Below are 27,213 nucleotides of genomic sequence, written 5' to 3'. Positions count from 1 at the left end.
GAGCTGCACCGAATACTTTCTTTTGGCACAGGAAGGAGGAAAGGCTGAATCAGTCCAGTTGATGCTCAATCCTCTGTGCACAGGCTCCAAAAGATCACAGTACAGGCTTTCCTTTCTGCAGTAGCATGCCAGCACAGCTTCGACCAGAAGCCATCCAAATGGAACATTCGAGAGATCTGCCGGAGACATGAAAATAACACAGTGAGGCACTCTGTGGTGAGCATGCGAGAGGTGAACAAAGCTACAATTTGAGAGGATTCGAGAACATTCTGAATTAAGTTACACAAGCCGATTGTAGCACCCCTTCAAAAAGCAAATTAATTTTTTCAAAAACTTGAATGAGGCCATTTAACTAAATAAACATTAGCAGGGCAGACTGTGGCAGTGGACTCAAAAGGCTTATGCCAAGTTCAACACATGCATTGAGTAAGCTTGGCCTATTATGAGGCTTGTGAGTGAAGTATCGGGCTCTGTTTCTATTGTTGATAGGTCAGGAAGACGTTACATGTATTCAGGCAGCCAGGTTGCCATGGCAGCTGTTCACGGTTAGCAAACACGTTCAGGAGCCTGCGAGCATTGCTCTGACTTACCCCGGCAGTCTCTGGAATGTTGATGTCTCTTCAAGGCAGCCTGCATGCGGTGCGGATGTGCCGTGGCACCTGTCCGACCTGCTCGCGCTCCCACTTTTGTTCCTCGCGGCACACGGTTACGTGTTTCTCATGGATGCTTCTCACTTCTCAAGATGGCTATTTCGGTCCCACACGCGTCTTTTGAAAGTACTGTTGCCGTTCTCCAGTGGTTGTGGATGGGGTATAGAAAGGACTGGAGTATATGACTTCTTAAAGACTACCTTATACCACCGAGCACAAGATGGGTGTACAGTCCCCGGTGACCTTTTTGCAGCACCATGAAGTATCAATTATTCACTTAAATAAACTAGGGAAAAAGAAAAACAACCCTCTTCTGTCAGAAATGCATATTAATAAAGGTCACAGACCTATGTGTTTTCACAAAGTGCCATGGTGTAAACAAACGGAACATGGACGCTAAATGCAGGACCAAAGAAAAAGGAAGAGATGAAGGGGCATCCATACAAGGGAATTGCGCCACCGGAACATCACTTTTACCGACGTTCGGGAGGCGCAATGCCCTGCGCTATATTTACAAACTGGCGTAACGATTCTGCAGCACACATTGAAAGGGCAAAACGCCATCAATGATTGTTTATGTGCAGGAAGGTGTACGATGTGCTTCTTCTGTGTGTGCTGCAGAAGTAACAAATCGCCATTATTGATCTTGTATGTGCAGAAAGGGAAGGCTTCCTGCACATAAAGAATCTTCTCAGCTCATTACTATGGCACATCTAGACCTTCTATCATATCTTAATTAGATGTGAGTGGATTAGAAAAGAGCCCTGAGCAGAACGGTGCTGCTGGATATTAGATGTGGTGGTCTTTATCACAAAATACTCTACCCCCTGCTCTTATATCAGTAGTTCCCTCTCTCACAGACGTATAGTGACCACACCGTCATCCGCTTCATTCAACACGCATGCACAGACGTCACCCAAGGATTACACTGACACTTTCATTGTGGGTGAAGAACTGCTGCAGGTTTATTTCATACAACATAAGTATGACGATAAATGGGTTATCTTACGGGCGATCCAGGGCAAGCAGCCCCTCGCTGCTCCGCCCGCCTGGTGAGCCAGCACGCACGGTGGGTCGATGCCCGGCAGTGCGGCACATATTTATTTTCAGATCATCCACTGGGTCACGTGATCTGTCTCCTACTCCCGCCCCTTCTGACAGGGGCGGAGCGTGTTGTGGCACACCCCCGGTTGGTCAGGCCCCCCAACCGCCCGAAGGACTAACGGGGCGCCGTCGCGGTCTTCCCAGAACCCCCTTCGGCTCCTGGACCTTGGCTCGGGCACCCTTACTGTGCCGGACAGGGGTACCCTTACTGTACCGCCTGTCGCAGAGGTACCCTTACTGTACCCGTCTGCCTCCAGATCGCCCTGTAACTCCGCCTGCAACGCAAAAGAAAAAACATTAAAACATTCCACAAACGCGCTGTCTCTGCCACGCAGGGTAAGCGGAATGGGTGGGAACACGCGTGTCCGGGCAGGAGCGGCGCGCAGGAAGCAGAGGAGGAACTGGGCGAGAGGGCCGCCTAAGTAGGGGGGGGCTAGCCTCGCCCCCCTATCGGCCCGCCTCCTACCTGCACCTCTTTGGGAGATCTCTTCCCAGGGCGCGGCCTCGCTCGCGAGGCAGAAGAAGGGGGAGGGGAAGGCTGCGACGGGCGGCCACTAGAGAGCTGCCCTGCTGATGTCCCACTGCGTGGGACGCGGGCAGCGGCATAGTGACCACACCGTCATCCGCTTCATTCAACACGCATGCACAGACGTCACCCAAGGATTACACTGACACTTTCATTGTGGGTGAAGAACTGCTGCAGGTTTATTTCATACAACATAAGTATGACGATAAATGGGTTATCTTACGGGCGATCCAGAGCAAGCAGCCCCTCGCTGCTCCGCCCGCCTGGTGAGCCAGCACGCACGGTGGGTCGATGCCCGGCAGTGCGGCACATATTTATTTTCAGATCATCCACTGGGTCACGTGATCTGTCTCCTACTCCCGCCCCTTCTGACAGGGGCGGAGCGTGTTGTGGCACACCCCCGGTTGGTCAGGCCCCCCAACCGCCCGAAGGACTAACGGGGCGCCGTCGCGGTCTTCCCAGAACCCCCTTCGGCTCCTGGACCTTGGCTCGGGCACCCTTACTGTGCCGGACAGGGGTACCCTTACTGTACCGCCTGTCGCAGAGGTACCCTTACTGTACCCGTCTGCCTCCAGATCGCCCTGTAACTCCACCACAGCTCTGGGGAGGCTACCGTCGCTGCCAGAGCCCCCCCTCCCCTCCACAGGTGTTACTGATGTCCTTTGCTTGCTAGCGCCTCTTGCACGTCCAGCAGGAACATGTCCATCCCTACCCTGGACAAGTGCACCCCATCCTTCTCGTAGTACCCCTCCACCTTCTCTTGGATCAATGCATGTCTGATGAAGCCCATGCCCCTGCGCTCCATGAATTTCTGCATGGACCTATTGACCCTTCTACGTGACCGCTCTACTGCTGCCGGGGACCTGGCCCCCCTCCAAATCCTGCGGAGTACAATTTCCGACCACCAGACTTCGCATGACCCCCCAGACTGGCTAATGGCTGGCAAGTCAGTTTGCATGGACAAGAGCAGAGCCCTCCTTCCCCTGGAAACCAGGTCATTTCCCCTGAGGTGTAAGATAATAATCGAGGGCTGAACCCCCCCAGCAGCCAAACGCTGTTCAATTATGCCCCGGGCTTCACTCCATTGCATCCCCGGGGAGCCCAACCACACGAACTGTGTGTTAGCAAAATTCTGCGACCAGTTCCTGTGTGCTGCCCAGCGTTCCAACCTCGTGATGTAGGAGTGTCCCATCAACCAAACCTGGTGACCTGTTAATGAAACGATGAAGCAGCTTTTAGGTAGTTGTATCTTTATTACACACCAAATTAGATACGTTCATTCAAAAGGAAAGAACCAGGGTGGGAAAACTCGGAGCTGCACATGCAGCATCAAGGGCGAACATACCTCTTAAAACAATCGGACTCCCAGCGCCCCACCCCTTTCACACCCTCTGGGCTCAGGCCGGCTTTTGCCGCTGAAGTGGCAGCGCCAATTCTGAAGGAGTGCGAGGAGAATCTGCGCCCACTCCCTGATAGGCCAGCCTTGGCCAGGGTGGCACCCAGAATACAGTCGAACTGAAACCTGGTGAGGGGGGATCCATCTGCGTGAATCAAGAAGGGGCCCGGGGACGCTGGGCGTAAGGCCAGGTATTCCCTGACCGTGTGAACCGGGCAGTACCTGTTGTCCTCTAGGGCCTGTAGAACAATTGTCTTCCCCCTCCCCGCCTTGTCTGTCTTGGATTTGCGAATGCGGAGCTCCAGCGATACATTAAGGGCCACATCCGCAAACCCCAGCGCTGTGTCAGACAGGTCAACCTTTGATTTTGCCACTAGCTCACTAACCCTAAAAGCGCCAAAGAATGCCAGGCAGAATGCCGTTGAAAACAACCTTGCTTCGAACGGGGAAAAAGTGATCATAGGTACCGTGTCTAGGATGAGCTGAAGGTCCAAAAATGTAATGGGTGCCCTGGTGTCAGGTAGTCTAACCTCCTCCCTGGCCCAGCCCTTCAGGGCCGCCCTAATCTTGGATGACCCCGTTGGGTCGACCCTCCCGTCTAACCTGGCGTCATGGCGCACGGCTGCCAGGTGACCACAAATCCATGAGTGTGATCTGCCGTTCTCCTTGGCCCACACCACAAAGGTCTCTACCTGATCCTCGCTCCCCAAGGCTAAGCAACCCTGCGCCTCCACTACTGCTCTGAACGTCGCTAACTGTGAGTCGTACTTCCTCCGCGTCGCCGGCGCCAGGGACCTCTCCCCCATCCTCCTCAGTCTTTCCCCCACTGAAGCAGGCGCCACAGGTGGTCCGGGAATGATGTCATCTCCGCCCTTGCCCGCGGCCAGGCCTCTCGAAACCGGAGCCACTGAAAGCGAGAAAGAGCGTCAGCTGCCACATTCCGTACACCCGCGATGTGCCTCGCCCTAAACTCAATGTTGCTGCGCAGACCCTCTTTGACTAACTCCCTCAGCAGACTCAGGACTAGCGGGCACGAGGCAGTAAGGCCATTGATGGCGTGCACCACCGCCATGTTATCTGACCAAAAGACCACCTTCATGTTGCTCAGTGTGGCCCGCCATAGATGCAGCGCTACAAGAATTGGAAAGAGTTCCAACACTGCAATGTTCTGTGTCACCTTCTTTCTACGCCACGCATTAGGCCACCTCATAGCGCACCACTCTTCCCCCAGGATCACCCCAAAACCTTCCCTTCCAGACGCATCAGAAAACAAGCAAAGCTCCTGGCTGGCTATCTACGGGGCCCTCCAAATTACCGTCCCATTAAAACCAATGAGGAAGTCTGCCCACATTGCTAGATCAGCCTTCAAGCCGGCGGTCAATCGTACAAAATGGTGCTTCTGAGTTACATTTGCCGTGGCCCCTGCCAGCCTCCTTGAGAATACCCTGCCCGCTGGAATCACCCTGGCTGCAAAGTTCAATTTGCCAATCAAGCTCTGGACAGCCCCTAGGGTCGCTTTGTCCTTGCCCAGCAGCACCTGGATGTCCTGCCACAAGCCCAGTACCTTATCGGCGGGGAGCCTCGATTCGCCTTTCACCGTGTCCAGCTCCACGCCTAAAAAGGTCAAGACCTGAGCCGGCTCCTCGGTCTTACCTGGGGCAAGGGGAACTCCTAGAAACTCTGCCAGCTCCTCAAAGCGACTCAAGCCTACCGCACACTCGTCTGTCCCATCTGGACCAAAGAATAGGAAGTCATCCAGGTAGTGGGTCACCTGCGTGATCCCGTGAAGGTCCCCCAAGGCCCACTGAAGGAACGAGCTGAAGGCTTCGAAGTAGGCGCAGGAGACTGTGCAACCCATTGGCATGCAGCAATCATAGAAGAACTGCCCCGCCCACTTGAAGCCTAGCAGATGCTGACTGGCTGGATGCACCGGCAGCAGGCGGAATGCGGACTCAATGTCCGCCTTTGCCAGCCACGCCCCCTTCCCTACTCTCCTGACCATGTCAATGGCCATGTCCAGGGAGCAGTATGCCACGGAACAAATCCCCTCGTCCAGCCAGTGGTTCACAGAATTCCCCTCGGGGTACGATAGGTGGTGAATTAAGCGGTAGGCACCCAGCTGCTTTTTCGGTACCACTCCCAGTGGTGACACCAAGAAATGGTCCAGGGGCGGGCTGCTGAACGGCCCCGCAACCCTTCCTGCTGACAACTCCTTTCGTACCTTTTGGTCCACCACCCCGGGCATGTCCCTTGCTGACTTCAGGTTCCGTGCATCCCTAGACTCCAACGGTCCCTTGTAGGGAATCTTAAAGCCATCAATGAACCCACCCGCCAGTAGGGCCCTGTCCTGCACCAGTGGATAGCGCCTAATTAGCGGGATGAAATTTTCCAGGATGATGGGGAAGGACCCTTCGCGGGGATGGGGCGCTTTGCAGTGTGCCCAGGAACGCAGGGTGTGGTGGCGTTGGTAGGGAGGCATGGCGGGGGGGGTGGTACACGTGTGGTCTCATTGCCGTTGTGAGGCTGTCCTGTTGGGTGTGGCAGGCTGTGGCGTGCCCTGGCTGGGGGGGCATGCAGTGGCAGGGTGTTGTGCGCCGCACTTGCTGCAGCTGTGTGAGAATTTGCAAGCCCTTCCCCAAGTGCAGTTTCCCCCTTTGTAAAGGCGGCATGTGCCTGAATTGAAGCGCTTGCCCTGCCGCTGCCCACGCCCCCTGCCCCCCCGAAAAGGCTGCTTGAAGGGGCGCCTGGGGAACGGATCCCTTTTTCTGTCATCTGCCTCCCCGTGTCCCTTATATGCCTGATCCTTCCTATCCCGTGTGGGTCCGCACATGTGTTCTACCCAAAGTTGAATCTCCTTCTGATCCCACCCCAGGTCCGGGCATATGGCCATTCTTTTTCGGAAGTCCTGGTCGTAATAGAACCAGCCCAACCCCCCAGAGAGCCTCGCCTCTTCTTGGATCGTGCTGGCATATTGCATTAGGGCCTCGCTCTGTTCAGGAAATTTTTGCACTACTACAGCCGCCAATATATTAAATGCAGACGTCCAATCCTCGATCGTCTTGTCCGGCCATCGCTGATATCTGACCCTTTCCTCTTCCTTACGCCCCATCTTTCTTGTGTCCACCCCTGCCGAGCCGTGCATCAGTAGTGTTAGTATGTCTATATACTCTCGCCTCCATATCCCTTCTTTAGCGGCCTGCGGTACCAACCATGCCAGGGAGAAGCAGCCTGATGCCAATGGCGCTTGGGTGACAAGGGGTCTAGGAACCTGGCCCATGCCCTCCCCTCCTGACACAGCGCACCCTGATGCCACGGTGGGCGTAGGCTCAGCAGCAACGGAGGTGGTGGGCGTACCAGTCGCCGGTGGGGGTGGTAGGGAAGCCAACGCGCTAGACGTGGATGTACTCGCTGCACTACTTGCGGTGGGACCTGCGTTCCCTGAAGGTGAGAACCCCGGGGCTTCCCCAGACTCACCATTACGCTGTTCCACGGCCGTACTCTGCCCAGCCCAGACTTGGAGCACGGGTGCCTGGGCTGGTGCGGGCCCCGTCGCTGTCGGCAACTGTGGCAGTGCAGCTAATGCGTCCAAGCGGCTCTGAAAGACGGACATGAGGCTAAGCATGTGGTCCATGGCTTTGCCCATCTGGGCCATGTCAGTGATTCCTGTGGCAGAGTCGTGCACCGGTGGTGTTGCAACTGCCGGGAGGCCGGTACGCGGTGCGATCGCTTGTCGTTTCCTGGCCGGCGGGGCCTCGGGCATGTCTTTAGATGTGGGCTTACGCACCCTGGTGGACCTCAAGGGCTCTGACCCCGAAGGGCCTTGGACGCCCTCGGATGGGGGGGGGTTACGACCATGCCCGAATCTTCCAACCTGCGACCCTCAAGGAAACCTTGGGCCCACGCCGTGCCCTTCTCACGGGCGAACGCCATAAAGTCCGCCCAAACCCCTTCTTGCGGTATGCTCGACTGCGTCTCCTCGACCGACGTCTCCTGGGAGAACAGTGGACCCGGTGTCCCGATATTTTCCATTGCGGGTGGGCTACTCCGAAGTCACAGCTAGCGCGCGTCCCCCTTGCGCCTTCCCCTTGGTCCCTGGCCCTACGTTTGCGGGCTGTCCCTCACCGGATCTGTAGAAGGGGAAAGGAACGGAGTTAGAACGATGGGAGAAGCAATGCACTAAATATACCCATAACCACACAGCTGGTAACCCAACACACTCATGCGCCACGTTGCCTATGTCCAACCGAGTTGGAAATCTGCCCTCTTATGGCACTACGACAACAGCATCTGTGAAGGCCCAGATAATCACCGTAAAGGACCTACCCCAGCCCCTTGCCCTGGCATAGCCAGGTAAACCTTGTGCCTGAAATAAGGAAGGATTGGAGGATATCAAACACAGCACATATGTTGCGCATTTATGATGTGTCAGGCACGTTCTCTGCTACCTCAACTATAAATCAGTAACGTTGTAAACATCAACGGAAATCAGCAGTGGAGCGAAAACAGCGCGTGGTCACGGGCCGGACATGGCTGGTGCTTAAAGGGCAAAAGACGAATACCCGTATCGCCCAAAAGTGCTTTATAAATACAATTTATTACCGCCTGCAACTGCGCAATAACGTGTGAGGCTGGCAGCCATATACCATCTCAGTGCACGCGTGTTAGTAGTGTCTATATATTGGGGGCAGCAGTGTGTGCTAGTACTGTGCACGCAGGGCAGTAGTACATGTTTGGGGACTGCAGTGTAAGTTATAGAACTGTGCGCGCGCCTCAGAGGTGTCTGCGTATTTGGGGCAGCTGTGTGTGCGTGTGCTAGTACCGCGCACTGGTATCAGCAGAACCTGCTTTAATGGGGCAGCAGAATGCTTGTGTGACGTGTACTAGTGTTGGGCACGCGTGTTAGGTGAGTCTTCGTCCTTGTGGGCAGCCGTGTGTGCGAGCGCGCGAATTAGTAATGTGCACGCCATGCATGTCAGTAGTGTCCACGCAGCCTGGTTTGAATCGCGCATTCCTCAAAAGATACTTTCCTTAACTATCGGGTGAATGCGAGGAGCGCTGCCCGGCAGCCTCGTGCGTTACCGCCACCGGAGAAGCCTGTGCCACCTAATACACCCGGCATGTTACAATCAGACGTGGGCAGCAAAGACGCGCGGACCTACAGTGTGTGTACTGCACGACAGGAGGGGATGCAGGGGGCGGTAGGAATTTGCGCGTCCAGCAGAAGAAAAATGTTTGGTATTTATATAGCGCGAACTCGACCCGAAGGTATTGGAGCGCTTTACATAAGCACCGTAAAGCGGGGGAAAATGTTTGCATCTTTATCTGGCGCGGACTTGACCCGAAGGTATTGGAGCGCTTACATGAGCACCGTAACGCGAGAGCAAATGTTTGCATATTTATAGGCGCGAACTTGACCCGGAGGTATTGGAGCGCTTACATGAGCACCGTAAAGCGGGGGCAAATGTTTGCATATTTATATGGCGCGAACTCGACCCGGAGGTATTGGAGCGCTTACATGCGCACCGTAATGTGGACGCGACCTCGAGGGCACGAACCTGGTTTCCTGCACCAAAGTCGGCAGTTTTTCAAGCCGGCGGACCACATTCCTCTCCCAGCCCGCCCTCTACCCCAGAGTCCTCCTGCGGCCCTGCAGGGGCCTGACTCGCGCCATAGCCCCCATTTCCTACCAGTCCCGGATGCAACCTTCTCAACAATGCGGTACTTGGGAACCCGCCCGAGGCTCCGCCCGCCTGGTGAAGCGCTAACTATTGCGCGCCGGGGACCGAAAGACTAACATCGGACCATAAACACGAAGCCTAGACGAGATAGCCGCAACACCCGTACAACGGCCCGAACGACACACTCACAACCTGCTGCCCCGTCCTGCAAAGGACCTCCTTGATACCCTGCCACCCCGCAGTCGCACCACGAAGTTGCCCCCCCAGCGACACCCGCATCGCCCCGCAGGAATGCGGGCGCTGCTTGCGCCCCCCACACCCATGGCCATCCCGGCCACAGGGCCCCGTCCACCTGGTCATGCCCAGGGACAGGGCCGGGGTGGGGGAGGTTAGCAAGACTCACCGAATAGATGGTATCCCGAGTATCACGAAGAGCACGACGACGTTGAGGGGGGGGGGGGCGATCGCAGCAACGTGGTGCAGACGGCAGTAAACACGCGTGTCCGGGCAGGAGCGGCGCGCAGGAAGCAGAGGAGGAACTGGGCGAGAGGGCCGCCTAACTAGGGGGGGGCTAGCCTCACCCCCCTATCGACCCGCCTCCTACCTGCACCTCATTGGGAGATCTCCTCCCAGGGCGCGGCCTCGCTCGCGAGGCAGAAGAAGGGGAGGGGAAGGCTGCGACGGGCGGCCACTAGAGAGCTGCCCTGCTGATGTCCCACTGCGTGGGACGCGGGCAGCGGCATTCAGTCCTGCCAAGTGCCACGGGCTACAGTACCCCGTTTCACGGCATGCTCCTGCACCGCTGCACTCCAAGGCAAAGTCACGCGCGCAGAGGTGCTTGGGTGCAGGCAGTGAGGTTCGAACCGCTGTGAGGTTGCCATGGATACTGAAAGGCTTGAGCTTCATGTAGTGACATGGGCAGATGTGAGTAGCCCCTATCAGCACCCTCTGCTGTGACCTGAGGGGGGTACAGGAAGTGGCGCTCTTCTGTCAAGAGGCTCACATGGAGAGTCTTTGGCACTTGGGTTGGGAGCAGATTGATAATATTTCGCGTCTCTGAGGAGCCGAATACCCCCCTCCCCCCATTCAAAGCTCCTGTGACAGCGTGCTGGGGTTTTTGTACAGTACTTGTGGGTCACTGAGCTACTTCAGTGCCAATGGTTCTTTGTTTCTAATCTACAGAGGTATACTTTGGACACTGTCATCAGGAACCCTATTATGATTCATGTTAAATACTATGCTAGTCATGCGTGTTTACTTTATTTTCGTAGTGTTGTGTCACTTAGCATTTTCTCTAAGATGTGCATGTTTAAGATGTGACAAAAGGTCTTATGCATTGTGCCCCTCTATATTGCACTTAACTCTTGAGTAGCAAACAATTCCATTGCTAGTCCACAATTAAGTTCTTCCTAAAGAGCATTTTTGCTTGCTACTGAGTTTGCTTGAAAGGGACTGGAAAATAATGGATGTTGTGATTGAGTTACTTTGTCCACCATTTCCAGTTTGCAGGAATAATGTGTAGGTTGAGGTGCTGTGTACATTGTGTTCACAATATGTTTTTTTTTTCCCTTATGCTTAGTCTAAGCTGCACAGGTTGAAGTATTGGGGGCATATTATCAAGCGATTTTTCGCCACTTTGGCGGCACTTTTCGTCAGTAAAGCGTCGATTTGTTTTATCGCACTATCATCAAGGCCTCGCTAGCGCATGTAATCCTGCAATAGCAGCCGGTTTTGTCACGCATACCATGCCAGCGATATATATTGCTAATCAGATGCTAAGTAGGCATTCCTTACAATAACTTCATTAAATACCTCACAAACACAACTTCGCTGTATTATCAATGCGGCCCTGGACCCGCGAAGTGATGAAAAAAGTCCCGCTAACCGCGGTTATCGCAGGAAATTAACACCTGATTAAAAGTTGACTTAACCATCTCTTCAATGGGAGGTGGATTGATAGGTTAAGTTCACAATGGCGTATCAGGAAACATTTTATTATCGCAGGATTTTGCATGCTATCGCTTGTTTGCACTGCTTTAGCTGGATTTTACATCGCCTCCGAGCAACGCGTTGATAATACGCTCCTAACACACCGAGAAAATCAGCGATATGCGGCGATAACAAAAAACACGCTACCCGCGGTTTGCGATAATTATTGCAGATTATTGTTAATATGCCCCTTGGTGTTTTATTGAGGAGGGTGTGGACCTTATTTGATGTGTGAGTGAAATGTTGTTCCTGAGCTGGTTCGAAAAGATTGTGGTTGGTCGGGTAAACCTCTCATCTAATTAGAATTGTGTGGGGGTCTAAATATTATTACACGACCAGTGGATTGCCAAAAGGGGGTTATTGATAAAATGTATTGATTTATGTCCATGTTATCTACTTGTGTAGTATGTCACTCAAAGTGTTACACATTAGGTACTGAAATGCTCAGTGCTTAATTATATAAAAATAAAAAAATAAAGTGCCAGGGCTCTCGTTAGGAGGCCACTGCAGCTCACCACACATTACCCCTGCCATGCAGCCAAAGGTGCAAACAAATATTGTATATACTGTATGGATATATATAAAGAATTTATATGTCTGAAAATTGAATGATTATAATAATTATCATTTTATGTTTCATACTATGCACTGCTTAAAAGCAGTGTGGCGACACTGCTTTACCATAATGGAGGAGCTGCCACTGCATAACAATCAAGCAGGCTGGAATAAAAGTGCAACATCACATGTGATCCCTGGTAAAGGTTGAACTGTTGTTTCAAAAGCAATATCCAATACAACCAGAGGTTCAAAAGAACTCAGCTAAATTGTCAATCAATTTCATTAGCAGGCAATCATTATTCCACCATTGTTCACCCTAAGTTGGCAGGATATGCCCAGGCGTGGGTCCCTTACTCAATTTGCCACTGGATTCAAGCTAGCGTGACTGATGCAGTTCAAGTTAGACTGTTCCCATGAGGCACAGGGACAAGACTGATTTGCATATTTCAGGGTCTGAACTGGGGTTGCGCAATGAGCTAAAGAATAGTGATGGATTTAACCCAGATCTGTGACTGGGGGTGAGTGTCTGAAAAGTTTCTGCGCTCGGTCCATCATCTCTTTGTGTTTGTTTACCCTAAGTTGGCATTGTATGCCCAGACATGGGTCCCTTGCTCACTTTGCCACTGGATTCATGCTAGCTTAACCGATGTGGGGTGTTAGCCCAAAACTGGTCCCAGGATACTTGTTTCCGGTCCAGGGAAGGCCTGGCTTGGCAGTTCGGGCTGGACTGTTCCCATGAAGCACAGGGTCAAGAATGATTTGCATATGGCTGGGTCTAAACTGGGGGGCAAAGTGAGCTAAAGAATGATGATGGATGTAACCCCAAATCTGTGACTGGGAGTAAGTGTCTGAAAAGTTTCAGCGCTCCATCAATCATCTCCTTGTGTTTGCTTTGTTTACCCCAAGTTGGCAGGGTATGACCAGACGTATGTTCCTTGCTCACTTAGCCACTGGATTCAAACTAGCTTGGCAGATGAGGGGTGTTACCCCGACACCAGTCCCAGGATGCTTTTTTCCGGTCCAGGGAAGACGTGGCTCAGCAGTTCGTGCTGGAATCTTTCCATGAGGCACAGGGTCAAGACTGATTTGCACATAGCTGGATCTGAATTCGGGTGGTGAAGTGAGTAAGAGAACGATGATGGATTTATCCCAGATCTGTAACTGGTGGTGAGTGTCTGAAAAGTTTCAGCGCTCCATCCATCATCTCCTTGTGTTTGCTTTGTTCGCCCTATGTTTGCAGGGTATGCCCAGATGTGGGTCCCTTGCTCACTTTGCCACTGGATTCAAGCTAGTCTGGCTGATGTGGGGTGTTATGTTGATACCGGTCCCATGATGCTTATTTCTGGTCCCGGGAAGACCTGGCTTAGCAGTTCGGGCTGGACTGTTCCCATGAGGCACAGGGCCAAGACTAATTTACATTTGGCTGTGTTCAAACTTGGGTGGCGAAGTGAGCTAAAGAACGATGATGGATTTAACCCAGATCTGTAACTGGGAGTGAAAGTCTGAAACGTTTCAGCTCTCCATCTATCATCTACTTGTGTTTGCTTTGTTTGCCCTAAGTTGGCAGGGTATGCCCAGATTTGAGTCCCTTGCTCACTCTGCCACTAGAATCAAGCTAGTCTGGCTGATGAGGGGTGTTACCCCAAAACTGGTCCCAGGATGTTTGTTTTCGGTCCAGGGAAGACCTGGCTTGGCAGTTCAGGCTGGCCTGTTCCCATGAGGCACAGGACTGATTTGCATATGGCTGCGTCTGAACTGGGGAGGCAAAGTAAGCTAAAGAACGCTGATAGATTTATCCAAGATATATGACTGGAGGTGAGTGTCTGAAAAGTGTCAGCACTCCTTCCATCATCTCCTTCCATCATCTCCTTGTGTTTGAATCATTATTCCCTGCCTATCTATAATGAATACCCATGTTTACTTGATTTTGAAGCTTGATAAGCCTTGGAGAATTGTATTGCTCTATTGACATTGACACAAAATGATTGCAGTACAAAATACACATAGCACTGGAACAATGATGCAACTAAAATGCAAGAAACACAAGACCACATAAGTTTTAGTAAATGGATTTTCATACAAAGTTTAGAGCTAGAATTATATCATTTACTGTTCCTCTCACTTGGTGGAATTCAGTTGATATTCATACTATTTCTTCAATGGTATTGGACTAGCTCCAGGGTATTCCCATCAAATTGAGCTGAATTGTTACAGTGCAATTTGAGTATAGTCTAATATGTTTTTAGCATATTAATACACATTACATTCTCAGGTCTTAGACAGCTGGTTTAGTCCTCTTTTGATCTTCCACATGCCCAGCAGAGTTATGAGGAGGGTACTGTATGTGCCAACTTTTTACCTGGCACCAGCTTGTGGGCATGGGCGAATCCTGGCCACTCCCTATCCAATAGAGTAAACTTTCCCAGAGGTAACTGTGCCCATATTTTCAGCACTTTCTGAGTGCCCTACAGTAAAATATTCCACAGTGAACTTCGCTGCCCAATTCCAAGATGGCAATACCATTCTACTCCTGTGCAGAACCTGTGTGCCAACCCCAGTGGTGTAGCTAGGGAAATGAACAACCACTCCTCTGTGGTCACTCTAAACCTGTTCTGGGGGCAGCTACTATCCACCAGTGGTAAAGTGCTTGTGCTCCTCCTTTCAACATGTTTGTTAGAACTGGGGTTTCCTGTTAGTAGAGATATGCACCCTGTCCAAGCATGAACCACTAGGCTTGTCAGGGTACACACTAAAAGATTACCTCTGCTCACCCTCTGGTAGCTTGGCACAGAGCTGTCAGCCTTATCTAAAGAGGTAATGTGTAAAGTATTTGTGCAACACACACAGTAACACAATGAAAACACCACAAAAATTCTCCACACAGGGTTACGAATAATACATTTTATTTGTATGAGTAAAACAAGATCAAAACAGCAAACATCCAATAAGTGGAGCCAGAGTTCTGATTTTTTAAAGAATATACCAAAAATGTAGTGCTTGGAAATAAATAGAACTTAGGGATTACTTGAGGTTGCACTGGACCGGGATAAATCCAAAGCTCAGTCTGCGATGGAGGGCAGGCCAGCTACAGGACTCCCGCTGGTCCAGCTGAAAACGTGCCTTGGATGGGGGAAGCAGTTACGTCCACGACTAGATGGGTCAGGGTTGATCAGCGCAGACGATGAATGCTTCGACAATCCCCTTTACAATGCAGATGCTGTGTCGTTGTTGAGCCACATTCTGGTGGACAATTGGGCGGAACTTCTGGAGGCACCTGATCGGGGGATGCAGGAGACCTGCTGTTAGAAATGGGATTTCTGGTTGGCTGGGGCAAGCGCCTAAGTCAGGCAGAAACCACCACTCTAGGCAGGACAAGGGAGTTACACGCTGAAGATAATCCCTGCTCACACCCTTGGTAGCTTGGCACAAGCAGTGAGGCTTATCCTAGAGGAAATGTGTAAAGTGTTTGTGCAACACACACACACACAGCAGCAACACACTAGGCACACTGCAAAAGAAACTCCACACAAGGCTATATAAAAAAAGCCTTTGTATTATCCAAAACACATTAGTATCATAATCACACATATACACTGTGCCAACTGGCACTAGGCAATATTCACAGGGGATTATATACAAGACAGGGCCAATCGGGCCACTGTCAGAGCACTAGATCTAACTTAGTACTAAAATGAAACAACCAGTAACTACTGACACAGACACATTGCAGAAATCACATTAGACATTAGCAGTAGTACATTATGCACTATTCTAAGACACATAAGCATAAACACATTATGCAATAACTCAGCAGTGCACCCAATAACACTGCCACAAGGTGCATACATCACCTTAGGGCCTTGCGCCCTTCCAGCATCACACCGATGACCCCAGGCCAACTGACCTTTCACTGGGGCTCAAATGCCCTATTTCCAGAAAGTCAGGGCGCAAGTGGGACCTCCCAAAGGGCCCCTGGCTGCCAATGCAGCAAAACCACATGTACAAATGTGCTGGGGTGTGGGGTGCAACTCAACCCTTCCCTAACACAAAGAAATTACCCTCAAACGTGGCAGCTGCCAGCGCTCTGGCAGGGCAGCTGGGATCATCACATAAGCATAAAGAAGAACTGGCACTGGCACTACTAGTGCCTCGTGAGCCCCACCGGGACTCTGACAACCCAAATAGCTCCCACGTTGCAGCTGCCCACATCGGCGGCGCAACTGTGAGGAAAAACAGGGGCACAGGCACATCTGAGCCCTGGGAGTGACCACGGGGGAAGGCACCGACAATGTGCCAAAGCAGTGAAACCACAGTGCACAAATGCACTGGGGCGTGGGGTGCAACTCAACCCTTCCCTAACACAAAGAAATGACCCCCAAAGATGGCAGCTGCCTGCGCTCTGGCCAGGTCAGCGGGGATCATCACATAAGCACAAAGAAGAACTGGCACTGGCACTACTAGGGCCTGGTGAGCCCCACCGGGACTCTGACAACACAAATAGCTCCCACGTTGCAGCTGCCCACAGCGGCAGCGCAACTGTGAGGAAAAAGAGGGGCACAGGCACCTCTGTGCCCTGGGAGTAACCATGGGGGAAGGCACCGACAATGTGCCTCGACACACCCCCCACCAAGCTCACCACACAGCCCCTCTTCGCTGAGGCTCTTCTGGTGCTGACCTCGGCAGCGACGATTCACCAATGGAAGCCCCCCACTCACCGGGGACTCCTCGGGGACACTGCTCTTTGCCAGAAAAAGGCACCAACACTGTGCATCGATCTCTCACAGTCAGCCACGCAGGGTTCCCCTCAGCACAAGGGGACCCCGCCTTCCCTCAGGATTGAGCTGCCCGTGCCCTTGGGCTGCCTCTAACAGCAGGGAAGGCACCGCGCTGTGCCTTGCTGGGTCCCGCACTTGTTGCAGTCAGGCCCTGCTCACAGGCCTCTCCTGGTCTGCTCCGGTCTTTGTGACATGCGGAGGGCTCCTCCCAGCTCACGGGAGCCCCACTGGGCATGCGCTGACATCCCCACTCTGGCCAGCCACAACCCCAACCAGGCAAGAGCCTGTCTTCCAGCCCGGGCCACGGCGGTGCTTCTCGGTGACTTGGCAGTGCTCCCTCTTCCCAAACACACCACCCTGCGCAAAAGTACACCACAATGCGGGGTGGGCTCCCGCTACTACAATGGCATAAAGTGGGGTGGGCTCCTACTACAGGAGCACAAAGATAGTGGGGTGGGCTCTCGCCTTCTTCCCGCAATGCGGGGGAAGCCCTACGCCGGGATTCCCTCAGAATCGGCCGCAGCTCTGTGCTGCAAAGCCCCAGCACTCTCCCTGTCCTGGGAGAGAAGATACAGTGCTCACGAGGCGCTAAAGTCCGTTAAGTTCAATGGGGCAAAGCCCAGCAGCAGCCACAGGCCCCCCCAAGTCACCGGAACAGCTTCTCTTCATGGGGTCACAGCCTCTACATTTATACTACATTTCTCCTTTGTCTGCAAAGCAGAGGGCTTGGTGGGAACCAGTCCCAACTGGTTCTGTTTTTTTTTTGGAGCACTCTGTTTACAGGGCTCCTCTTCCTCTTTGTCGGATGGGGGTTTGGTGATCAGACACACCACAGGGGTGGGGCCAGCATTGTACAGACTAGGCACAGACCTATTCAGGGACCAGGGACTTCTCTTCCCAGCACTCCAAATGCAGATGTCTCATTCAGCCTAGCGCCAACTCACCCTGCCCCTACTGCAGCCACACACACCTCACCAGCCCCTGCCATTCCAACACCAGACATGCAATACACATCAGGCGGCCAGACACAAAGCATACAGCAATGCCAACTTCTAAAAGTGGCATTTCCAAAATAGTTATAATAAACCTGCGCACACCATTGCGTAGCATTTATTATTACTATTCCAAATATACCAAACTTGACCACACTGCTCCTTTTATATCAGGAATTACCACTGAAACACTTATCAGGGAATACCCAAAGCAATCCTATGAGAGGACAGCCTCACAGCAGGGAGTAACCAAAAATGGCTGTTTGTCACTACCAGGACATATGTTATGTTATGTTATGTTACTTGGTATTTATAAAGCGCGCGGCTACTCCCAGGAGTGTCCCGGCACACACTTAAGGTACATGTCATACCTTTTACCTACAATGCACCCTGCCCATAGGGCTAGCTAGGGCCTACCCTAGGGGTGACCAACATGTAGTAAAAGTGGGGGTCACAGACATGGCACACACTTTAGGTGTCACCTCACAGCGGCAGTAACACTGCGTGCAAAGGCCCTGCAATGGCAGAGGCCTGAGACAGGTTTGAAAGGCTACTTTGGTGGGTGGCACAATCAGCGCTGCAAGCCTACCAGTAGCATTCAATTTACCAGCCCTGGGTATATGAGATACCACTTTACAAGGGACTGACAGGTAAATTAAATAGGCCAAACAGGTGTAGACCAATCTTACTATTTTTATCACAGAGAGCATTCGCACACTAAAGTGCCCAGAGTCCTAAAACCACCAACACCATGTCAGAAAAAAAGCTAGGAAAAAGGCAAAAAGTTTAGGGATGACCCTGAAAAAAGGGCCAAGTCCAACACATGCTTTAAATTCTGCCTCTTCCACACACTGCATGACTGGTACTGGACTCCGGTGAAGCTATATTTGGCAGGACTGCTGCCCCACACAAACTGTTGGTGGTGCCTGGCCACCCGTTGCGATCTTGTGCACGTTCTTTGCAACTGTCCATTGATCCACCCTTTTGGGATGCAGTGGGGACTATGTTAGGTGAGACCCTGATGTTCATGACCGCTCTCCCCCACACTCTGATTCTCTGGCATCCCAGGACCTCTTTCACACTTAGCGCAGACTCTTGCACATAGCCCTGGCAACATTCAAAATGTGCATCCGCCACCACTGGTGCTCTCCCACAGCATCTTCACAAAAGAAGTGAATGGTGGCGATGTTTCAGGTGGCCACCCACAAACACAACATATATAACCTCGAAACACGTGTCCAGGGATGGCTAACGCGACACTTATTTTCATTGAAAACTTTTGGCATAGGCGTACCCGCCGACGCTACTTCATGGACCACTATTCTTTGGGGTAACACGCTGGTAGGACTATCAGAGTGCGGCCAATCGGATTTTTTTTTACATTCAGGCTCCCTTGAGCCGGTGGGGCTGACGAGCCCATGGCTACGCACCTGCACGCCTTGAGTGGTACTTTACCTGAGAATATTTTTTGGCAGCCTACGCAGCAACCCTACACACATACCTACTCCCTGCTGACGAGAGGCAACTACCTCGAAACACTTGTCCAGGGATGGCTAACGCGACACTTATTTTCATTTAAAACTTTTGGCATAGGCGTACCCGCCGACGCTACTTCATGGACCACTATTCTTTGGGGTAACACGCTGGTAGGACTAGCAGAGTGCGGCCAATCGGATATTTATATATAACCTCCAGGGCAGAGCGGAGATATTCCTAAAGTCACGGGCACCCTTTTTTTCTGGGACACCGCAGATTAATACGGCACAGCACACACACACCCTTGACGTTCTATAGGATGGTGGCACCAGGACTAGCCCACTGCACTGGATGGTCTGTTCCCCAAGTTGGGACGTTCTATAGGATGGTGGCACCAGGACTAGCCCACTGCATTGGATGGTATGTTCCCCAAGTTCGGGTGTTCTCCTAATCTTCCAGACACTCACGCCTAGCCCCCCTTTCAACTTTTCCTCCTCTCTTCTATCTCCCCTACCTTCCTCCCTGTCTCGCCCCCCTCTCTATCCCCATGGACCTGCCATGCCCTGCCCTGCTGTGCTACTAGTCATAACACTCTTCTCACAACATCTATCAAAAACACAGGAACCCCCGCACCCTGGTTTGGGAATATGTGACCTCCCTGTTTGACACACACCGTGCAGAGCTATCCCTTCTGTGCCAGTTTGATACACCCTAACCCATTGCCGATAAATAATGAATGTATATAACATATGCTCTGTTCTATTCCCTCCCATCCGCACCCTCCCCTATCCTGTATTGCTCCTCCGTAATGCTTCTTTGGTTTTCCAATAAAGGATTGGAACACCAACAAATCTGTTGAGGTTGTCCATTTCCATAAAGGGTATGGACTTTAGGGTGGAACACATACCAGAGGTAGACCACACCAATGCTGATGGTAATCCTAGGTTCTTCCACCTTAGTGATGAAATCTCTCTAGATGTTGGGTAGCTCTCTTCAGCTGGGGGTTGGGGTCCACATGTTAGACCTATCATACTTAGGCCTTTCTTCCCACAAACCTTTTGCTTGCTTACTTATTTTGTTGGCCGTAGGACTCTGAGCCCTCTACTACTGCTAACCAGAGCTAAAGTGGATGAGCTTATACCCTAAACACGGTGACATTGTTGTATAGTTAATTGGCATATTTAGTTTCCTTATAAAACCCTTGTAAAGTGGTATACTACATACACAGGGCCTATAACGTAAATGCGACTAGTGGGCTTACAGCACTGATTGTAGCCTTTCAAGCCTGTCTCAGGCCTGCCATTGCAAAATCTGTGTGTGCAGTTTAAGGCCACTTTGATGTGGCATTTAAAACTCCTTGCCAAGCCTTAAACTCCCCATTTATTACACATAACTCACCCCTAATGTATCCTCTAGGTAGCCCTAAGGGCAGGGTGTACTATTACATTTAACACATCCTTGTAGTGACAAACAGCTACATTCGTTTTTCACTACTGTGAGGCCTACTCCTTTCATAGGCTGGCATTGGAAATTCCTTCATACACTTTTAAGATGTAATTCCTAATTAGAAAGGAGTAGTTGGGTCATGTTTCATATCTTTGAAATGGTAATGATTGTTGGACTTGGCCCTTTTGGCAGGTTCACCCCTAAACTTTTTGCGTTTATCCTAGCCTTTTGTCCCTATGTAGTGTCAGTGGTTTTAGGCCTCTAGGCACTTTAGCACTGTGTCCCAGTGTAAAGTGTGTGCGCTCTGTGTTACATTTAGTGAGACTGGTCTGCCCTCCCATAGGAAGGCATGGGGGATATGTGTGTCCATGGTAATTCCTGATGTGAGAGGAGTTCAGGGTCAAGTTTAGTATGTGCGAACTCGTAAGAATAAATGCTGCGCAATGATGTGCGCAGATTTATTATAACTATAGGAGAAGTGCCACATCTAGAAGTTGGCATTTCTGTGTGCTGTGTGTCTGCCTGCCTGATGTGGAGTGCATGTCTGGCTTGTGATTGACAGGTGCTGGATGGTGTGGGGAATTCCAGGAGCCCGGGTGAGTCAGCCCAGTGGTGAATACAGAGATCTGCATGCAGATGGGAGGGAGGAGTTGCACCTGGGACCTGAAAAGGACTGTGCCTTCCCTCCACAATGCTGGCTCCGCCCCCTGTGGTGCGTCTGAGCACCTAGCCCCCACCTGACAATGGGGAGAGGAGCTGAGCACAACAAAGTGCTCCAAAGCTCCCCAAAACCAGTTGCATCTGGTTTTCCCCCAGCCCTGTGCTGTGTGAACAAAGGAAACCTGTGTATAAGAGATGGGGCTGTGACCCAATGAAAGTTGTTCTCTGTTGCTCCTGACTTGAGGGGGGCCTACTGCTGCCGGGCTCCAGGAGGAACCGCCACAAGGACTGCCTCTCTGCTGGAGGGCCCTGTGAACTGGCCTGCCTGGGCCCAGCCTTTGCACCCCCTTGATTCTGAAAGACTTTCCCTGGACTTTTGCCTCTAGCGCCCTGGGAGCGCTTTTCAATTTATTTTAACAGAGCGCTTTGCTCTGTGCCAGCTGAGAAGAAATGCGTCCTGTTGCTGCCTGCAGCGCTGAGCTACGATAATTTTCTAGGGAATCCCGACGTAGGGATTCCCCAGCTTTTGCTGCTTCGATAGCGGGTGCCCATCCCGCATTGCAGCATTGGAAGGGATTATATCCGCAGGAGCCTACCCCGCATTATTGCCGCCTTTGGGGATTTATTTCCAAAAGCGGGTGCCCACCCCGCATTGCGGTGCTCGTTGGTGGGTGCTCACCCCGCGCTGCCGGCAGTTTTCAAGAGGAGAGAAGCGCTGTGTCCAAGCAGGTTGCCGCTGCAGCCCCGAGCCGTAGAGAAGAGAATCCATGGCGTGGCACAGAGGGAAGCCGGAGTGTTGCCTGGCAACCGGGACTCCAACCGCCACGTCATTGTGACGCAGAGCGGAGGCAGGAAGTCCCGGCTCCAGGGAAGACCACGAGGACCAAGTCGACATCTGCACCTGGGGCCCCCGAGAGCGTGGCAGAGCCCCGTGGTGCCTGGTGAGAATCCGAGAGTAGGTGGAAGTACTGGCGGGGCTCCTGTGTCGGATGTAGGAGCCCCGCATGACGCCTAATCACCTGGAGCCTCGGAGGCTCCACAAGAGACGTGCCGCAGCCATCTGGGAGTGAGGCGGAGGGGGCCCGAGGCACATTGTCGGTGCCTGCCCCTTCCACATACCAGCCCCACGCAATCCGCAACCAAGGAGCGAGACGCCACCACGGGTGTCCGGAGAGAGCACACTGGAGCCCAGGCGAGGCTGCCTTTGGTGCACGAAGTCCCCATGTGGCTTGGGGCATTTCCTTGCGCCCTCCGTCTGTTAGTGAGAGTGAAAACACAGTGCTTGAGCGGCCCCGCCTTCCAGAGGGCCGCTCCAATGTTTGCCTTTGTTCTAGGGTCCCAGTGAGGGGACTTACAGGGCACAGTGGTGCCCGAGCCATCTTCAGCTGCTCTGTGAGCTCGCAGGCAGCTGCCACGTCTAAGTACATTTATTTAATTTACAGTCCCAGAGAGGGCTCAGGAGGCACACTGGTGCCCAGGCTCATTGTCACAGCTGCCCAGCATGTAGTGGGCAGCTGCAACGTTTAAGTTGTTCCCCTGCGTGCTTTGCTTTTGCAGCCAGCCCTTAAACTGTTGGACATAGGGCGTTGGAGCCCTGTGAGAGGCCAGTTGGCCTGGAGACAGTTTTTCATGTGCTGTGCCCTCGCTTGGGGCACCCTGTGTTTATGCTGGTAATTACCTAATGTAATTGAGGATGGGTTTAATACCTAATGCTGCTGTGATAATGCTGAGGTCACTATTGTGCCAGTAATTACTGGTTATTCCCTACATCTATAATTTGTGCTACATTTATTATTTGTGCTGCAGTTACTATTTGTGCTACAGTTAATATTTGTGCTACATCTATTATTTCTACTAAGTGATAATTCGGACAGTGGTCCATGTGGCCCTGTCTTGTGTAAATTGTCCCCTGTAAATTCTGCCTAGTGCCAGTTGGCACAGTGTATAGTGTGTGATTATGATCTAATGTGTTTATTATAATACAAAGGCTATTTTTATATATAACCTTGTGTGGAGTTCCTTTTGTGGTGAGCCTGGGGTGTTGTTGCTGTGTGCGTGTGCAAACGCTTTACACATTGCCTCCGGGATAAGCCTGACTGCTCGTGCCAAGCTACCAAGGGGGTGAGCAGGGGTTATCTTTGGAGTGTAACTCTCCAGCCCCGACTAGAGTGGTGGTTTTTGCCTGGCTTTGGCGCAAGCCTTAGCCAACCAGAAATCCCATTTCTAACAATGATAAATCTCCTTTACTGTTAAATTTGGATTTAACATTACTGTTTTAGAGATGGCACTTTCAGGCAATGGACATTTCTCTGCTCCTATTTCTTAATGTGCCTTGAAATTTGTCTCCAATACAAATCTGGGGTGGCTGACAGCTACTCTTTGTGCATTTCCTCTAGACAACCACAAACACTGGAGGGGTGGGTGTGACAGCGAACTCATCTGCATGTTTCTGCATTCTCTAAGCTCCTCCTGGGCAGGAAAAGAGAGGGTGAGCTGACACACCTGAATAGACAGTATCCTGTTTCCCACAAAAAGGGCTGATAACCCCCTACTGATAGTCTGGAGCCAGGGTTTGGGAAGTAAGTTAGACAAGTGCACTCCACGGGCCTGATTTGAAGTCACCCCCACTTCAAAGGCACAATTGGTAATACGTGCTGGGCCTCTGACACTGCCAAGACAGTATACTACTTGACCTTTGAAGAACTCTGTCCTGAGTAAAGACTGCTGTGCTACAAGGATTGGCACTCGGCTTTACTGTTGCTCTGGAAGAGCTGGTTTTCTGCTTTGCTGTGCTGCCCTTCTGCCTGCCTATCTCTGCCCTTCTGAGTACAAGGACTGGACCCATCTCACATGAACCCAGAGTTATTTCAAGGTTTTGCTGGCTAACCCCCAGTTCCGAAGTCTCAGGACCATCAAAGACTTCTTTCAACCCTGCAATAGTGCCTTCTGTGAGTCCTGTCCTTCCAAGTGGATCCAATCCTGTTCTGGGCCCTTGAAAGGTGGTTTCTGCTATCCAGAACCACCAAAACCAATGCAGAGACAACTTTGCGCCAATCGGAACCAACGCATTGCCCTTCTATGCCGATGCAAGAGCCGATCAACATCGCTATGATGGACTGCGTGGCTTGACGATGAAGGACTTGGTGCGTTGAAAAGTGAAGTGAGGTGGTGCAGAGTAGAGTGCAGTGGCATGAAGTGGTGAAGAGTAGAGTGAAGTGGTATAGAGTGGAATATGCCTGGTGCACACTTCCGATACAGATTACTTTATGTTTTGTTATGTGCTAGTAAAATAATGACATCGCACAACCTTGCTGTAGTACTCTCCCAGAGCCACAATGATTATCACATAAATCCTCTGATTTTTAAGTCAGAAAAAGAAAGGTAAACACAAAGCTCCCTGGAAGAGAGAGCCTGTCATTGAACCTCTGTCTTTGAATGCACAGCAAATGTGACAAGATAAGAACAAGATAAATACGACAAATTCAATAAATAGGGTTTGGGCAAGGTACGAGACAAACTCGAGCTGACAGCCTAGGATGAATAGAGCAAGCAAATTTAAAGTAAGCAAATTTGAGTTACAAACCACAAAGCCAATGTAAACAACAGATGGAATGCATTCCTAGGGAAGTTTAGGAAAGTAGGATCTGCTTCTTATGGTTACCCCCACTTTTTGTAAAAATATAATTCCGTTTTTGACTCATCTGACTGGGAATCTGCTGATCAAGACCCCAGTCTATCTGCTTTCTCCCTAAACTGCTATGTTATGTACTTAGGAACACTCCGAATTGGATACTGGGGTACTCTTGTCAGTCCCTAGTATATGGTACCCATGTACCCAGGGCATAGGTACTCCAGAGGCCTCCCATGGGCTGAAGCATGTATTATACCACCCATGAGAGCCTATGCAAAATGAAATTACAGGCATGCCATTGCAGCCTTTGTGAGTTGGTGCATGCACCACTTACTTAAGATATAGGTTTACTATGTCTAACGGTCACTGCACTTAAAACCAGTCATCCATATAGCAGGCCTTTACAATCCTGAAGGCAGCGTGCTTGGTTATACGTGAGAAGATACCGCTGCATGAACAGAACACACCTGCAGCCTACAGAGTCTATTCTCCCGGGTTGTCAGTGAAGCAGCCATATGCGACATATAGAGGGGCATTACGAGACCGCATAATGACCAACTCTAAAACGGCTGAAACAAATCTTATCATGTTGGAATCATACCACCACACCGGTAACCGATTTGGTAGGTATGATTCCACCCATCAGAAGCAAGCTTCGTGAGCTCCCTGGTGTTCTTGGTGCCAGTCTTCTAGTCCCAGACAGAACAACATGGTTGCTGCCAACCAGAGACACATTTCTGCCCTCCTGCTGCTGAGCCAAGCACGAGCAGGAGAAGGCAGAACAATAGGCATCCTGTCACAGGTAGGTGTGACCACCTCCCAGACAGGATTTAGTGTATTAGGACTGGATGGGTGCACTTGCCAGTGACTGAAAGTCTGCATGAGGGGCACATTTGATGTCCCTGTGCATAGTCCAGTTCAAACCAGCCCTGGCAGTCGTTGGCTCCGGCTCTGGTGCGAAACTGGATAAAAGACATGGGAGTAACCTCCCCACTGCCCAGACCCTCTCCAGACCCATGTACCCTGATTCTTGCCAACCCTCTTCCGTGAGTACGGAAGGGCATACCTGGCTGTAGGAACTTAGATTCGACATGGACAAGATTCTGAAAAAGAAACCACTGCATTTTGACCATCTGTGCACTCTGCACTTCGCTGGACTTCGTTTGGGCCCGACTTCATCGACCACTCACTCTGCTGCATCATCTGTATCTGTGTCCCATACAGGATCCGTGTAGGACCTGTGAAGCATCAAGGACAACCAAAGATAATCTCTCTTGGAGTGAGGGACTCACTCCCCTGCATTTGCAGGCACCTCAACACTGCTTACCGGTCTGCTTATCCTGAGCTCCAATGGACTCCAAAGGGTCCAGCAACACAGGAGGTGGGTTTCTATGTCCCTTGAGGACCGAGCTGCCCTCTTACCAAGTTTGAGGCCAGTGTCCCTCATGGGGTCTGCAATACCCGAAGCCCTGTGCACTGCGTGTATTTGCAAGTGGATATGCTTGTTGGCATCTCCCGAACAAGTGCATTGGGCTCCCAGTAGCCCCAACCTCTGGCATCATTTCCTACCAAGAACTTTGACCCCCTCACACTCAGTGCTCCGTGGGCTGTTGTTTGGTGAAATCGCTTGAGGTCCTCTCACAACTCCGGTGCCTCTGGCCTGTGGGTTCAATTGAGGTTCAACTTTGCTTTTCTTGGTCTCCCCTGGTTGCTCCTGGCTCGCCCTGACTCCCCTGTGTGTGGTGAGTCTCCTGGGCCTTGCTGGTCCAACTTGTTCTCTTCCTTGACCTTCGGCGTGCGTTGTCAAGGTTTGTTGGTGCTCTCGCCGGACACCAACTCCTCAGTACTGGACATCCTTTCTGGGACAGCTCACATCCAGCTCCTGGTCATCCTCAACATCGCCTGGTCCCCGCAGCTGCAGAGTCAAGGACTCCATCAACCAACCTGAAGCACCCAACATCAGTGGGCATTCGTCTACCGAGCCCTTGGTCACTCCCAAGTGACCCAGACTCTGTCCCCTCTGCTTTCAGGTACTTCTTGACAAGAATCCACCTTTGGATTCCAAAGGACACTTTTTTCCCTTCCAGCAGAGGCTCTTCTTTGAGGTTCTACATTGATTTCGACTGTGGTTTCTGATGCCACTTCAGACCTATGCAGCTGACTTCCCTGGCATAGGTAACTTGGGTACCTCAGTATCCACGGGTGTGGTGGATCTCCAACCATCTGTCTTCTACGGGGTTTCCTCGAAGTCCACTGGGAAGGGTCCTTAAACCCTAAAACGTCAACCGCAACTTCCCCATAGACTCGTATGGAGCACGTGGTCGTGTTCCCA

The sequence above is a fragment of the Triturus cristatus genome, chromosome 3_1 (assembly GCF_964204655.1).
Source record: "Triturus cristatus chromosome 3_1, aTriCri1.1, whole genome shotgun sequence".
In the NCBI taxonomy this organism is placed as follows: Eukaryota; Metazoa; Chordata; class Amphibia; order Caudata; family Salamandridae; genus Triturus; species Triturus cristatus.
This window is presented reverse-complemented; position numbering follows the sequence as displayed.